This window comes from Protopterus annectens, chromosome 2.part2 (assembly GCF_019279795.1).
Source record: "Protopterus annectens isolate FY-2018-M chromosome 2.part2, PAN1.0, whole genome shotgun sequence".
NCBI classification, from domain to species: Eukaryota; Metazoa; Chordata; order Ceratodontiformes; family Protopteridae; genus Protopterus; species Protopterus annectens.
Window position 1 is genome coordinate 1,042,823,004 of NC_056730.1, and position 13,184 is coordinate 1,042,836,187.

The following is a 13,184-nucleotide window of genomic DNA, read 5'->3' on the forward strand; positions in this document are numbered from 1 at the left end:
TCAAGAGAAGAAGGTCAACACTTGCACCACACCACATGGAACACATAGCCCTCCAGAACATACACCAGAACTGCCTTCACATAAAAACGCAAACCACATACCCATTTGACATTCAATCATGGAAGCTCTCAATAAAAATCTACCCAAACAGCAGAGACCTCCAAGGCAGAAATACACTCGACCACCACAACACAACATTAATCGCAAGACACATAACTCTCCTAAACAGTGTGCCAGTCAACCAAAGCCCCTAATGCAAAACAGCATGCCCAACACACTAGTCATAGGCAAAACAGCACGCCCAACATACTAGTCATAGGTGACATGATAGCGAGGCACACTGATGTCCCACTCACTAGGTTGAGTAAGGAGAAAGTAACAGTCAGCTGCCTGTCAGGCACCAGGATCCACCACATAACTCACACACTCAGGTCCCTCAACAACAGGTACAAATATGACTTTGTCATTGTACATGTGGGTGTGAATGACCTGAGATGTACCTCCCTGGACTACATGAAAAGAGACATGGAGGAACTCTCAGATTATGTAGCCCAGGCAGGTATGACCCTAGTCCTGAGCAGCATCTTATCATCACTCAGAATGATACCACAGTACAAGCAGAAAATGATTGATTTTATCAATTGGCTAAGTTTCTGGTATCATTCTAAGGGGATCCAGTATCTGTCTACCTGGGATGACATGATTGACAGACCTCAATGCTTTGTCAGAGATGACCTGCATCTGTCCCCCCCCTGGGTTCTGGACACTGGCCAAGGCTCTTGCCACCCCTATAGTGCCTTTTTAGGTGGTGTTCTAAAGACCAAATTACCACCATAACAGCTACAAACAAATGCAATCTGAGGGTCATGCTGCTCAATGCTAAAATTCTAAATCTCAAAATGCACTCACTCGAAGCACTCCTTAAAATGGAGATCATCGACATTTATGCTGTAACAGAGACCTGGTTCAAGGCAGCAGGAAGCATCCCTGCACTATCAGGCTATAACTCATTCTACACCTTTTTGTCCCAGAACTTGGACCGAAGCTCCAAAGGTGGTGGTGTTTCCATATTCATAAAGGATGCACATGCCTCCAGACAGGTAGCCCAACATGACACATCTGAGATACTTCAGGTGCCGCTAACATTGGGTAAGACAGCAATTCAAGTCATAGCCTGCTATAGGTGCCCAACCATGTCCCAAGACTCACATTCCACATTTCTAAGTACTCTGGTGAATATTAGGGTCCTACCTAACACTCTCATACTGGGCAACTTAAACTACCCCTCCATTAACTGGGAAAATTACTCATGTACCAATACACTTGCCCAATGTTTCCTGGAATTCATTAATTCCAATGCCCTGGACCAGCTTGTTCTTACCCCCACTAGAGGTAGCAACATCCTTGACCTGGTCATTACTAACAAGGGCGACTGTTGCTCTACACCAGTAGTCAACTCCTCCCTGGTTAGATCCGACCATAAACTAATTACCTTGGAAATCCACATCCCTCCCACCCACCCCCATCCCCGCAAAGGTAACCACAATGAAAAACTTCTCCAAAGCTAACTTTGGGGTCCTAAAAACAGAGGTGGCTAACTTCACGGCACCCATGCAAATGGAGAATAGTTGCATGACCGCCGAATCATACACCAATGCACTGTACAAACACGTACACAAATACATGGATCTCGCCATACCCAATAGAACCAAAACGCTCTTCTCCAAAAAAAGGAAGCCAATTTGGTGGTCCTCTGCCATAAACAAACTCTATAACAGAAGGATGAAACTGATGCGGAATAAGGTGAAGTCCCAAGACTGGAAAAACTCCCTTATCAGCCTTGACAAAAAGTTGAAATCCCTGATCAAATCCTCTAAAGCTAGCTATGAAAATAGAACTGCAGCAGATAGTAAAGACAACAACAAGGCCTTCTATAGTTATGTAAAGAATCTCCATGGCAATACCCAGATTTGCTCTGGGCTACTGAACAATGGTACCTGCTATACTGAGCCAATAGATATTGCCAATATACTGTCTGACAGATTCAGTGCCAACTTTACCACTCTGTCCACCCCCAAAGGACCAATCACAATACCGGTAGATTGCCAACGATCCATTATTACTACTGCACAGATTAAAACAGCACTGTACAAGAGCAAGAATACAGCTTCTATGGGACCTGACAATATCCTTGGCTGTGTTCTACATGAACTACAGAGTGAACTGGCACCTCACCTGTGTGACCTGTTCAATCACAGCCTCACCTCAGGCTTTGTTCCTACCAAATGGTCCACTGCTACAGTCATCCCTCTCCACAAAGGAGGAGCGACTACAGACCCTGGGAACTATCGCCCCATTAGCCTGACGAGTCTGATATGCAGAGTTATAGAACACTTCATCATGGACCTGTAGAGAATCTCCAAACTCTGGACCCCACACAGTTTGGTTTTGTGAAGGGTAGATCATGCCTGCTCAACTTGGTCAACTTCTGTGAGTCAGTCACCAGAGCTGTCGATGAAGGCAATGTGGTTCATACAGTCTACCTTGATCTGGCCAAGGTCTTTGATACCATTCTCCACTCAGAAATTATGGAAAAACTCACTAAGCTAGGCATCAACCCCTATATCGCTAGGTGGGTTGCAAACTGGCTCACAGATAGAACCCACAGTATGACAGTAGCTGAATCCAAGTCAGACTGCTGACCAGTCACAATTGGAGCCCACAGGGTTCGGTCCTGGGTCCTCTCCAGTTTGGTATCTACTTCTCTGAAGTCCAGGACAACATGAAGGGACTCTGGCTGACAAAGTTTGCAGACGATTGCAAGTTGGGAGCTATTATTAACTCCCCAAGTGATGCTGACATCCTACAGAAAGGCCTCACTGAGACCAACAACTTGTGTCAGAATCATGGCCTTAAGCTTAATGCCAAAATATGTGTCATCATCACCTTTGAGAAAAACCAGGTTCCCATGAATTACCACATCGATGGTAGTCCACTGAACACAGAAGGCATTATAAGAGATCTGGGAACACAGGCTGACAGCAACCTCTCTTTTGACCACCACATTGCCACTGTGGTCAGAAAGTCCTTCTTTGTGGCACGTCTCATTACTAAGGGTTTTGCATCCAGGAAGAAAGAGGTCATTATCTCTCTCTACTCTTCCCTCATTAGTCCAATCATCGAGTACAATGCCCCATTTGGCATGTACCTCACTAGACACCTGCAACAACTGGAGAGGCTGCAAAAGTATCTCACAAAGAGGATCCTAGGCCTTAAACACTTGTCCTATATGGACAGACTCAAAAAACTCCAACTATTCTCTGTCTCATATTGCCTACTTAGAGGCGATCTTTGCTTGACTTACAAAGCCATGTATGACCCAGCTCTGTTAGAAATGCTACATCTAAAGAAATCTCAATCCCTCCGCACCACACGCTCCAGAGACCTCAACCTCAATCAACAGAACATGCTGGATGGACAGGTTCATAATCCAGAGACTGCCTATGCTATGGAATAGACTTCCCATACATGTCAAGCAGAGCACCTCATTGACCCTCTTCAAGAGAAATCTTGATGAGTGGATGGGAAATAAAAAATTCACCCCGGGGATCACTCCAGTGGCTCTACTCAACAGAGACACTGGGAACTAAGGTCGGGTGGCACGATGCCAGGTTAATCCTACAGACTAGGCTTATAAAGTCTCCAGGGCCATTAGCCTAGTACACACCTATGAAGTTATGAACCTATGTTTGGGGGGGGATAAGCTTACTTACTTAGGTGTGTATATATAATTCCTAGTTTTGAGGAAAAAGAACTATTAGAATTTTTTTAGGTTCTTTATGGATTCAAAATTAAATCCAGTGAAGAGGAATAGTATATAATGTGAAAGAAAACATGGGAAGAATTTAACAAGTCCTGTTGTTTTCTCCGATTTAGAGCATTTGTGTTGGGTGTTACAACTGGAACATGAAAAAAGAAGTACAGTGAAAGGAATATTATTCGTTACGAAATATGATTGTATATAGGAAGAAATAAAGCAAAAGAAAATGAAAGGAAAATATGAATGATAAAAAGAATGAAAAAAGATAAAGATGTGTAATTTGAATTAAATGATGTTAAAAGGGATAGAAAAAGAGGAGAGGCTGTTAATGAACCCACTGTTCTTGCCAGTCTGAGACCTGCAGAAATTTGAATACAAATAGTGCTCTGGGGAGAAAAAGCAATTGGAAGGAATGATGAGTGAGCAGGAACAAAAGGTGGAATAGAAGTTTAAAACTATAAATAAGGATGAGCAACTGTGCATTTTGTTTTTTGAAAGGTAGTCACAGTAGAGCAAGATGCAGGTTCCTTAAAAAAATAATAGAGCAGCAACAAACAGAAGTGGAAAAACTGTGAGGGAAGTTGCCAGATCTAGAGGAAGATAAACCTGTAATTAAAGTTAAGCTGCAGGAGCAGAGTCACAGAAAATCGGAACTAAAATACATAATAAAAAGACAGTCTGAAAAGATGGATGATCTTGAAAATCACTCATGAAGGAATATCATCAGGATAATTGGAATACTACAGAGAGAGAGTGACAATGAACTGGAGCAATACAGATTTTGCAGGAGAGGTTTGTGATACCAGGAATCAGGAAACAGTAATGGAAAGGATACATAGAGTGTGGTGGCAGCAAGCAGCAGCAGAAGAAAGCAGACCCAGACATGTTTTGGGTTGTTTTCTTTCCTTTGCTGTGAAGATTGAAATAATAAGTCAAGAAAAAGACTTAGAGTTATCCCAGTTGCAGGGACACTCATCAAACAGGTCGATCATTATTCAGAAACACTGTAAGTGAAGGAAAGCCATGCTAGAGGTACTCAATGAACTTAGAATGAATGGAGCAAATGGATGATTGAAGTACCCTGCACTTCTAGAAGTATAGCAGGAAGGGGAATGGTTCAGGTTACACAATATGGAGGATGTTCCAAAGGTATCATAGACAACTAAACACTGCAGGCAGTAAAAATCTGTATCATTTGCCAGACATGGACTGGGACAACAATCTCTGATGAAAGTGATGTAACACAGACAGTGGAAGAATGTGCAGTGTCAGATGTGGAAACTCCCACATGGAAGAAGACAAGACTAAAAAGTACAGAGTGGTCACATGCAGTAAAAGAGTTGAGCAGAAAATAAACAAATCAGAAAGGCAGCTACAAGGAGATGAGAAAAGAGACAAGAAGATAGAACAGAAACAAGTGGAAGAGATTAGAAAGAAGAATGAAAAGCCTCTCCTAAGGGATCTGTAAGCAGGAAAACAGAGGAAGAAGGAAATGTAGAGCAAGACAAAGGAGAGCTGTAAGGAGATTGGGGGGGTGGTGTGTCATCTGGTTTGGGTGACTTAGAACTAAATAATGAAGGAACTAAATAATTGGAAAAGAAGCATTTATGATGGATGGCAGAGTCAAAGAGATGGAGGGCAGGACTACAAAAAACTGAAAGTGACCACAGAAAGAATGCAGCAATAAATAAGTGGAAGGAATGAACACTGAGAGGCAATTGACTGTGGAAAGAATGTATTTAGTGAAACAGATCCTTATCTTGTAAAATGCACTCCAGGGACCACAACATCAAAAACTAACAAAAAATTGAATAAATTGAATTGATTCCTGGGGGAATGATTGGTAATGCTGTCAAGATGGGCAAAGAAGCAAGCTTCCAAAGTAAGCAATTCATAACTAGCTACTGGCGCACAATAAACTGTGATAAACATAGGAAATATGACTTAGTCTTAGAAAAGCTCACTCAGACTCTGCCAGAACTTGCTGTGAGGGAAAAGTTAGTCTGTTTTTACTTTTTTGTATTTTGTGTTGTTTTATTGCCCTTTTCTGTTTTGTATATTGTGATTCATAAGTGTTTATCTTATATTCTGCTTTTAATTGCACACTTAAACTAGGAAAGAGACCACAGTTGTGCCCCATGTACAGAAATTAGAACAGGTCAATTAAGTTTAATTACCTTTGAACTGAGGGTGGAGCTAGAAGCTAAACCTTCTATTTAAAGGGTTAAATAAAAAATTTGAAGGCTTTACTAGAAAAGCTGACCCAGTATCTGCCACAAGTTGCTGTGAGGGAAAGGTTAGTCTGTTTTTGCTTTCTTGTATTTTGTGTTGCTTTGTTGCCTTCTTCCATTTTGTATACTGTAATTCGTTTTCTTTACACTGTGTTTTACTTGTATTCTGCTTTTAAATGCATACGTAAACTATGAAAGAGACATCAGCTATGTCTTGTGAGTTACACAGAAATTAAGTTTTCCCCAGCCTACCACCCTGAAGATGTTGTGTATTTAAACTCAACTGTCTTTCTAGTTGCCAGCCCCTTATGTTAATTTGACCACATATATCCTTCCCTCTCCTCTTTCATTGGCTATTGTAAGCACAACATTATCATTTTGTGAAATCACTCCCCTTCAACTGTTTAAATTTACTGGCTATCCCACTGTATTCCATAGAGCCAGACTAGAAAGTGCCAACCCCTTTCAATCTATCTTACTCTTTTAAAATTAGTGGTTATTCACTTAGATAGCTAAAGCTTAAGTTACCCGCTCTTTCATATGTAACTGCTTAGTGCACACTGCAACTCTTAGGATATTAACACTTTTTCCATGTTACCTTTAAAATCTCCAATATTTACTACAATAGAAACAATTACTGGAGAGCCAACATTCTGTCTTTCAGTAGTTATCTTGGGATTAGTGCCTCTGTTTTGCTCCTGGTGAGGGAAGGAGCATAGAAACATTATTTCCTTGGGACTGCTGATCACTGGAAAGCCCAATAACTGCTTCATAGGTGCCAGTTCGGAATTTGTGCTTATATTTTGCTCCTGGTGAGAGAAGGATCAGAGTGCATAAATGTCTGATTCTTTCTTGCTTGGAAGTGAGTATCTGTGCTTGATCTTCCTGATTGGTCTAGTTGATATTCAAGGCATCTACCAGGAAAAGGTGACAGCAACCCTACAGACCCTTACATCATCTGGTACAAGATTGTAGATTGCAAAACAGGCTGTGGCCTGCTTCTCATCTTGGGATTGTTGCTACGGTTTTGCTTCTGGTGAGAGATGAAGCAAAGGAACACTGTATCCTAGCAGAGTGAAGCTGTGGTAAGACCAGCAGTAGTAGTAGGCAACCAGTAGCCATTTAGATAACTGCCCTCTTTTCATCGTTCTTGACAAGCTAATTCTTTTTTTCAGTAAGTACTGCTTGATTTACTTCTTGCTTCAGAATATCTGCCAAAATACTTAATCCATAAGTCATCAGACTCTACTTATTAGTTTCCCCTCAAGTGTTTGTCAGTGCCCTATATAGCCACAGGCACCTCGAGTTGACATTTTTCATGTAAAAGCACCATTGAAATTTCACCAATATATAGCTGCAGACTGGACAACTAGTTTGTAATGACAAGTACAGAGGTGCAAACCAGAAACTCCTGACATTACTTTATATGTTCACTCCAACTGTCTAATCAATAAAAAAGGTCTGTTGCCATGGATATGAACTTTCCCTCTACCTCCGTTACCAGCTTGGTGGATGTGGGCATCCTGAGGCAATGTAGAAATTGCCTCATATTTAATGACAACCATTCAATTCTCAAACAAGATGGTAAGGTATGTGAGAGATGTATTTACACAACACTGCTGGAGTCAAAGCTCTCAGATAAAAGTACTGCTAATGACCCATAAGGTTGTCAGTAGTGCACATGCTACAACCATTATACACAATTCAAAGCAGACACATAGGCCCACATAGCCTGAGGTACTTAACTGTAATGGGTCTATATTAGCAAATTGAAAATCCCTTTAACTGAATACCTAAATGTCGACACCTATAACGCGAACCGCAAAAATCCCGAATGCACTAAACAGCGAAAAATAAAATAACGAACTGTCATAGTCGGCCAACCCCACCACCCGCTACATACTACCTACCCAAGCAAAATAAATAAACCACATACATCTACTAACCAAACCCTACTTCTATCCTAAAATAAAGCACCAAAACCCTACTTCTAACCCTACACTAAACCCCACAAACCCAACTAACTATGCACTATCCTTAACCCCTCCTTAACCCTAAGGTCCGTAACTACTGCACAAGTCCCCTACAGACATACACCCAAAAAAATAAATACACATACATATAACAAAACCCTACTTCCAACACTACACTAAACCCCACAAACACAACTATCTATGCACTATCCTTAACCCCTCCCTAACCCTAAGGTCCATAACTACCGCATACTTCCCCTACAGACATACACACAAAACAAATAAATAATGCACATACATACAGCTAAATAAAACCCTACTTCTAACACTACGCTAAATCTTACATACATTACCTATCTATTAACTTACCTTAACCCACATCCTAACCCTAAAGTCCTATCTATCGCACACTTACCTTATGGAGCTATACCGCAGAAGGGCCAACCATTGCACTTCGACATTTCCATTTTCGCTGTTTCGGACATTCGGCATTTCCATATTTCGCCCAATACGTGTCGCTCTTTCCGTATTTGCGATTCCAATCTTTCACTCTGCAAATAGAAACCCAACTGTAACCTTCCTAAACCTCAAAGACCTCTTAGACAAAGTACACATAACAAACTCCCTCAGCAACTCTGAATACACTCTTTCAAAAAAACACCTGCATCAAAACATATAGCCACATATCACAGAGCCTCTACTTCTAAGCCCATAAGACAAACCACCAGAAAATCAAACATTCTAGTCATTGGAGACTCCATTGTGAGTCACGCTGATGTCCCTCTCACCAAGTTGAATAAGGAGAAAGTCATGGTCAGTTACTTATCAGGGGCCAGGATCCACCACATTATGCACACACTAAGGTCATTGGACCACAAGTACCAATATGACTCAGTCATAGTCCCTGTGGGTATAAATGACTTGAGATGTACCTCCTTAGACTACATGAAGAGTGATCCCTCAGAATATGTGTCCCAGGCTGGTATGAGCCTAGCACTGAGCAGTATTTTACCTTCTCTAAGGATGATGCCACAATATGAACTAAAGATGACTGACTTTAACAATTGGATTAATTTCTGGTGTCATTCTAAGGGGGGTGCAATATTAGGCACCATGGAAGGAGAAGGACAACAGAACATGCTGCTTTGACAAGGATGGTCTCCACTTCTCCCAGCTCTGCTTTTGAATATTGGCTAAAATATTCTAATCCCTCAGAGTGCCTTTTTTAGGCAATGCCAAACTGAAAGTTCTTCTGACATAGAAAATCAAAACTAAGAAAATCTAAAGTTGTTACAGTTCAATGCTAGGAGTCTAAGCAAAAAGCTCCACTCCCTAGAAGCTCTCTTCACCCTAGAGACTGCTGACATCTATGTGGTCACTCAGACATGGTTTAAAGCCATGGAGAGAGCACACTGACAGTACAAGGTTATAATGCCGTCCACACATTTAGACAAACTACTGTACAGACAGGGACTAAAGGTGAGGTGTTTGATTTATATCAGGAAAAAAATCACTAAAAGCTGGTCAAACAGGAAAATGCACTTGAGCTTCTCCATTTCAATATCACCATAGGCAAGATCCTATACTACTTCCTTACAAGCTATAGGTACCCCTCTATGACCCAGGAAACCCATACCATGCATTTAAACTTATTGGAAACACTCACCATTCGAACCAATATCATACGTATGGGTGACTTTAATTACCCAGCTATTAACTGGGAATCATATATGACACCAAACATACAGGCACAGAGATTCCTGGATTTTGTAAACACAAACTCCCTGGACCAAATTGTCAATACACCAACAAGGCATGCAACCATACTGGATATGGTCCTCAATAATACGGGAGAGTGCTGCACACCCCCTAGTGTAATGTCTTCTTTGGTAAGATCAGACCACAAAATGGTTTCCTTTGAACTAAAATAAAACCTGGAACCCCAGCTAATCCTGGAATATTCAGAAACTACTCTAAGGCTAACTTCCTACTATTAAGTAATGACATGGCAAAACCTCAAGCCCCCATGAATCCTAAGAACACGGTTGCCTATGCAGAACTGTTCACAGAAACCCTACTCAAGCATATTAATAGCTGGTAACCAGGAAAAGGTGTGCAGTAACATACGATTCCAAAAGGGAACTAGGAAACACAAACAAAATCAACATAGTCTGAAGCTACAGGTAAAGTTAACAAAAAAGTTTAATTTGTGAAAACGAAGATGAAGCAAAAATTGCCAAAAGTTTACTTTATTGACACAGGTTAAGTGCTTTCGTCCATCCACTTGCACTTCTTCAGAACAATAAAACAAATACAATTCTCCCATTATATAACCCCTCAGTTAGAACATGATTAAAGGTAAATGCATGGTAATTAAAAGTAACTACATGTCAATAAATTGTTAAAGCCAAAGGCTCAATATAAGCATACAGTATATTCTAAAGTTAACACTTAAAAGTTATCCAAAAAAGTGTTTCATTCAAAACTGTATCTATAAATATAGGCTTCCAAAACATTTTTCACTAGCAAAAAGCACTGAGTATAAGTATATAAAACAATATCAAATATGTTAGAAAATACAAATTCAAAGTTTAGCTGCTCTCATTTTCAATACCAGTTGTAGTGAAACATGATCATTAAGACCTGGAGTAACAGTAGCATCCAACCTAAGTTGCCAGAGGAGTTTCTTATACTCCAACCTGTTTTCCCATGCTCCTCCTCTAGAATCTGGTGGAACAGTTTCTAAAATGCCAAATACAAATTTCTTAATACCCTCACAAGTAATGGAGTGTCAGTATAATGCATTGTTTGAGTTGGCACTTCTCATATCGTAGCAGTGCTCATAAATCTTCTTGGCCAGTTTCCTCTCAGTCTTACCTATGTAAAAACAGTAAAATAAATTGCAAACTGCTAAATAAACTAGCCCTGTTGAATTACAATCACCTCTCTTGAATGTGACACTTGTTTGACAGAATGTGTTCAGTGTAACCTTTTTCTTCTCAACTATATACTGACAGTAATTACACCTACCACATTTAGTAGAACATGTCCTATAATTCAGTTTTCCCTTTTCCAAGGTCTCTTTAATGTTGTTGTGGACCCTGTAAATGAAAGTTGGCTTATCGCCGAGATGACGGTAAAGGTCCTCATTAGTTTTTAAAATGGCCCAGTTGTGAGGAATAATATTTTTCACCATATTACTTAGTCCATCATACCTGCTGGCCATCCCATGGTGAAAAGTTCTCAAGTCTGACTGCGTGTCTGTACCTGGGTCCTTTACCAAATGGGGTTTACCTAAAATACATGGAAAATTGGTTTCCTTTTTCTCCATAACTTCCCTCGTCAGTGTCTGTAATAAAGCCTGGAGATAACCTCTATCCAAAAACATAGTGGACATATTCTCTAACTTGTTCACAAATAATTCCTCAATATATGTCATTCTAGCTGCCCTAATGAACTGCCCTTCACAAGGTTCCTCTTACAGTGCATATGGTGACCGCTGTTAAAGTGAAGATAGGAATTAGAGAATGTCTCTTTCCCTAAATATACTAGATGTCAATTCTCCAGATTGCACTGAAAACTGGACATCCAAAAAGTGTATGGTGTGTGAGTTCTTGTATCAGTTTCAAAAAATCTATAATGTTGTTCAAATATGTAAGAAACAATTCAGTTTCTGATGGGTTATAAAAAACATATTGTCCAAGTATCTGACATAAAATGACCAGGACATGGCAAATCTGGAATGAATGATAAATATTTTCTCCCATGTTAACATAACAAAGTTGACAAAAATAGGGGCACAAGCTGTCACCATTGCTACGCCACTAACCTGTTTGTAAAATTCCCCTTTAAAATATAAAAAGTTGTTACACATCACCAAATCCATAAACTCTACCAACAAGCATGTCTCAGTAGTATCAAACAGTTGGTGTTCTATAATAGCTTCCTTAGAGAACTCCAATCCAGCGTTGCAGGGAATACATGAAAAAAGATCAACCATGTCAGTGGTCAAAAAGCATGTATGTTCTCTCAGAAGATCAGAATTGAGCTTAACTAAAAAATCTCATGAGTCACATAAATGTGTCAATTATAACTGAGAAGAGATTTCAGTTTCCTGTCAATGTATGCAGCTAAAGGGTAAATTTTGGAACCATGAGCTGCCACAATTAGTGTATAAGGTGGATCTACTACATTTGTATGTGTTTTCAGGATGCCAAAATCTGAAGGGATGAAAGGGTCTCTATTGTGTAGGAATTCATAGATTTCAGATATAATGGTACCTTGCAGTAGGGCATCTTATAAAACAAGCCAATGTTTCTGTAAGCTATGTTTATCTCAGTCCTGGATACAGTCAGACAATGAGTTTCATCGTGTAACATATTAAACATTTTACTAACATAGTCCATTTGTGTGGTAATCATAACCCCCCCCCCCCTTGTCCGGTTTCATAATTCTGATGGATTTGTCTCTAATCAATACTTCTAATAGAGAAGGTTCTTCCATATTCAAAGTATGAAAACTCCTATTTCTTTCTCTGTACAGTGAATACATTTCTCTTTCACAAACCTTCTCAAAGGTGTGTAGAACTTTGTGTAGTGGGGGGTTAATAGTACTCTTTTTCTTAAACGATGGTGTTAGTAGGAGGTTGATGTTACCTCTATAAACAGAGGACAGGTTAAGTTTCCTTGTGAGTAGTTTTAAGTCGAAAATCACCTCTGATATGTTACCCCTACAGTATGGAAGACATTTAAAACCTTTTTCAAACAAATTAAAATGAGTAATGTCTATATCTAAATATCAGAATAGTTAAAAATATGAAAACCTTTATGTACGAGTACCTTGTCATCATGTTCTGCTGATATAGTGTCAGTGTTAACCACTACCTGTTCTGAGTGGTTCTGGGTGGATGACCCCTCCCTCTGAACTTCTCCCTGCCTCTCTGTGCTCTGCCTAAAGTTGGGGCAGGTGTATAACTTCTTCCTCTCTGACTCCTGATTCTCTCTTATCTCCTCAAACAGGGTGAGGGGGTCCCTTGACTTGTCACTAAAGGGACAACATCACTCTCATTGTGGTTAAAGTAATTTCCATACTCCGTGTTGTCAGAAACAGGTGACAAGTTAGAAGATATTTCTCTCTCATTCACATAGTTCCAGATTGTCC